The sequence below is a fragment of the Propithecus coquereli genome, unplaced genomic scaffold, assembly GCF_000956105.1.
Source record: "Propithecus coquereli isolate 6110/MARCELLA unplaced genomic scaffold, Pcoq_1.0 Scaffold2, whole genome shotgun sequence".
Classification (NCBI taxonomy): domain Eukaryota; kingdom Metazoa; phylum Chordata; class Mammalia; order Primates; family Indriidae; genus Propithecus; species Propithecus coquereli.
This window is the reverse complement of record NW_012144966.1, coordinates 6,540,589-6,544,947: the sequence shown is the minus strand read 5'-3', so window position 1 is coordinate 6,544,947 and position 4,359 is coordinate 6,540,589. Positions and strand designations below refer to the sequence as shown.

General features: G+C 40.3%; 1 protein-coding gene across 1 annotated transcript in view; it reads left to right on the top strand.

Annotated features, from left to right (window-relative positions):
* Positions 1-4,359, top strand: part of CPQ (carboxypeptidase Q) — a 403,085-nt gene that overhangs the window by 216,018 nt on the left and 182,708 nt on the right. The gene's annotated exons all lie outside the window — the stretch shown is intronic.

The window sequence follows — 4,359 nt, the reverse complement described above, 5'->3', positions numbered from 1 at the left end:
TGGCTTCTGTCTCCTATGAGAGAAGGGCCCCAGAAGCAGGCATGTTTGCTGTCTGCCTCCCAGCAGCCTCCAGTGGGCACGTGCAGCCCTGCACCCCTGAGGTGGGCTCTCTCAGGGCCTCCACTCTGCTCCCAGTGTTCCTTGTGAGCACCCAGTGGAGGCCTGTGGAAAAGATCTGGAAAATGGGCAGCTAGTGGGGATTTCCAGGGATTCTGAACTCTCATGCTAACCCACATTTTCCCTGTAAGAATCTGTCAACATTTCGGTTGCATTCTTTGCTCCTGCTTTTAAGACTGCCACCTCTCCCTGCTGTCACTGCCAAAGGCAAAACAATTCATGTGTCCCATCTCACCTTGGAACGGTTTGCCACCCTCTGGAATTCGGTTCCTCTGGCTGAATTACTATCTCAGATCTCTGATGGGTTTTTAAAAAGTTAAGATTTTATAGATGATCCAGCTTTCTCTTATTGTTAGGGTAGGGACAAGCATTCTCTTGTGGCTATCTGCCTTTTAAGAGGAAGCAGACTGATTTTTCCCCACAAACTGATTTTCTATAAATTAGATTCAGTGAATTGGCCTGCTTTCCTTTCATCCTTCAGTCTTTCTTCCCACTAGCAATGATTTTTAAAGAATTAAACTGGGTCCTATAATCCCCCTATAGCTTCTCATCATTTAGAATAAAATCCAGTTCCTCACTGTGGCCTACAAGTTTCTACTTGCTCTTCCAGCCTCCAGTGATCTGTCCAGGCATTCTCTAACTCACAGCTATTTTCAGTCTAGAAGCACCAGCTTTCTTGCCAGTCTTCAAACACACTACACTGTGCCTGCCCAGAGCTTTCACATGGGTTTTCATGCTGCTTAGAATGCTCGTTCCCCAGATTTTGCATGGCTCACTTTCTGTCTTCATTCAGGCCTCTGCTCAGATGTCATCATCTCCTTAGGGAGAGACCTTCCCTGACAGTTCTACCTGAAATAGCCTCATTTTCCATCCTCTCCCTGCCACCGTCTCTCTCTATTCTCTTTCTCTGCCTTATTTTTCTCTATCACACTTAAAACTATCATTATATTGTGTTTATTTATTTATTTTCCATCTCTTCCACCAGAACATAAATTCCATTAAGGTAGAAGGTCTGTTTGTTCTATTCATTTCTGTATCTCTAGAACATAGTGGGAATGCAATACAAATTGGTGAATGAAATCATGAATGAATGCCAAAGAGCATGAAATTTTCTTCAGTATCTTGCATTAGCTCATTTTCGTAAGAATGCACTCTCTCTGAGGCTGTTCTCTCTCCCTTGTTCTGCCATATTTTGATTATGTTCTTATTCATTTTATAACGAAGTGAATCTGTTTGGCTTCAGCATCTTCATATGTGAAAAGCTCTTATGATTAGGAAAATTCAAGTTCATTCAAAAAGCAGAGAAGTGAAGGGCTTGTCCTTGGGGCTGCTCCCTGTGTACCCTTGGTTCTGTCCTTCTCTTCTCCCAGACCCACAGTTGGCCTACGGGCAGGTGTGTGCCATTGCCAGTCTAATTTCTCCTCCTAGTAGGCTTTCATCCACGCATTTCCTTTTCTGCTCTACTGTCGTGGGTTCTTCCCCCTGTTTCCAAGGCTCCCATTCCCAAGGTAGTCAGGGCCAATGTATGCTTCACCAGTAAGGAGCCCTGCATTTCAGAGAACTAGAGTTCTCGTTCTGCCCTCCTGGGTGTCTTGCTGTGGCTGCTATTGCTGTTGCTGTTGTTTTAATAATTTTTTACTCTATACTGCATTTGGAAGAGATGGTGATGGGAAGGAAGTTGATGGAAAGGAATTGGTCAGTGCTATACCTGCCTCAAGAAGCAGCACACGAGGTGGGTGTATGATGGGGTGCCCACTTTTCTGTTGGTTCTAGGGGTCCATATCTAGAAAGAGAAGCAATGAAGCCACTGTGCATTTTCCTATCTTTTATCAGGTAGTTATTTTTCATGAAACTGGAGTTTACTATATCTCTGGGTAGTCTGTTTTTGTTTTGTTTAAATCATAACTTAAATCATAACTTTATTATAATTAAGATTCATTTATGCCTGACCTGACATACAGCAGATCTTCCGTATGCTCGCGACTTCGTATGCTTTTCTACATTATCTTTTGTGAGGCTACCTTAAGGAATGCTAGCCAGATCCCATTTTGAATGAGACCTCCTGCACTATTTTCCAAGTGTACATAGAAGCTCTTATGATTAGGAAATTCAAGTTCATTCAAAATGCTACTGAATCTGAAGTAGCGTTTTGACATTACTTAGCTTTAAATCAATAGGTATTAAAATTATAGCTACTGTGTCACTGTGGCCTCCAATTTTTTCTTCTGATTTAAAAAATATATACTAAAACAAGCTCTCATAATCCAAACAGTATGTTATCATTCTTTCATAGCACTATACGAAAGACCTTATCCTGATAGGAAACATTTAGTTTCCTATCATTCAGAAACCATCTGTCCCATTTATAAACTACTAGTTTAAATAATAATTCTAGATTGGAGAATGGAGGCATTTTTAAAAACATAAAGAAGTATTATAAGCCACGTTAATTATTCTGAAGGAAATCTGAAGAATAGAATAATAGCTGCCTTGATTTAGTTACTCTTCCATGTTATCTGAGAAAAGTTCATTAAAACACATTTTGACACTTTTAATCCACTGGAACGTTATTGGGAAAATCATTCTGAGAGTTCTGAGAATGTTGACTAATTGGGCTGTTTGTCCCACATGGGATTACACCACTTTCTGAATCAGAAGTTCCTGCTATTGCAACATGTTTTATTCTTTATTCTTTGTTTTTCTTTTTCCCCTTAGAAACAGTCCATTTGGGTTCGTTACATGGCCATTTGTGAGTTTGGGGCATTGTACTTGTTTGTAATTACAATGAAGTCATACTAGGCAGGGTCTGTGTGTAAGTCAACAAGAGATCCTGCAGCTGCTCAGTGAATCAGCCAGTGAAGAGAGTCACCCTGATGTTTTAAACCCGAAATCCTGCTTTCCCAGAGTCATGGGGAATTTTTATTTTAGCCATCAAGAAGATTGGTTCAACTTTGGTTTGCTTACTACATGCTGTGCATAGATATCAATCTGCTGAACTTTTTATTTAACTTTTTTTTTTTTTTGAGACAGAATCTTGCTTTGTCACCCAGGCTGGAGTGCAGTGATGCAATCATAGCTCACTGCAGCCTCTAACTCGTGGGCTCAAGCGATCCTCCTGCCTCAGCCTCCTGACTAGGTAGAACTACAGGTGTGTGCCACCATGCCTAGCTAATTTTTTAAATTATTTTTTAGTAGAGTCGGGGTCTTGCTTTGTTGCCCAGGCTGGTCTCAAACTCCTGGCCTCAAGCAATTCTCCCAACCTTGGCCTCCTGAACTGCTGGGATTACAGGCATGAGCCACCGTGCCCAGCCTTTTTAAACTTTTCATTGAAATGTAATATCCTCAGAGAAAGTGCACAAATCCTAAAGTGTATAACAAGGTGAACTTTTGCAAACTGAGCACACCTGTGTAACTACTACCCAGATCAGGAAACAGAACATGACAAGCACCCCAGAATCTTTCCTGTATCCCTCCATCTTGTCACTGACTCTCCTCACCAAGGGTAACCACTCTCCTGTTTTGCTTGTTTTTATACTTTATATAAACAGAATTATACACAATGTGTCATTTTGTATCTGGCTTCTTTCATTCTTCATTATGTTTATGAGATTCATCCTTATCATGTATTGTGTTCATTTTTTCCATTCTTACTGTTGTGCAGTGTTCCATTGATGAATACATACATTTTTTTCATTCTGCGGTTAACAGGCATTTGAATGGTGCCCTTTTGGAGGGAGAGTGAGGACTATTATGAATATTGTTTTTTAAAAAATGAATTTATTTATTTTCAGAGATGTGGTCATACTGTGCTGCACATGTTGGTCTTAAACTCCTGACCTCAAGCAATCCTTCCACCTCAGCCTCTATTATGAGTATTTTGTTATGAACATTCTAGTGCATTTCTTTTGGTTAAAGTACATACACACGCTACATTCCTGTTGGATATATAGCTAGGAGTGGAATTTCTGGGTCACAGGGTATGTGTACGTTCTGATTTAATAGATAAGCTGGTTTTTCAGAGTGGCTGTGTGTATCTACACTCACACCGGCAATGTACAAGCGTTCCAGATGCTCTACCTCCTCACCAATATCTGGCATTTTCTGTCTTTTTCATTTTAGCTGTTCTGGTGGATATGTATTGAATGTGGTTCAATTTATATTTCCTTGATGATAATGAACCTGAGTACTCTGAGATATACAAAGAAATTTGTATATCTTTCTTTGTGAATTTTCTGTTCAAAT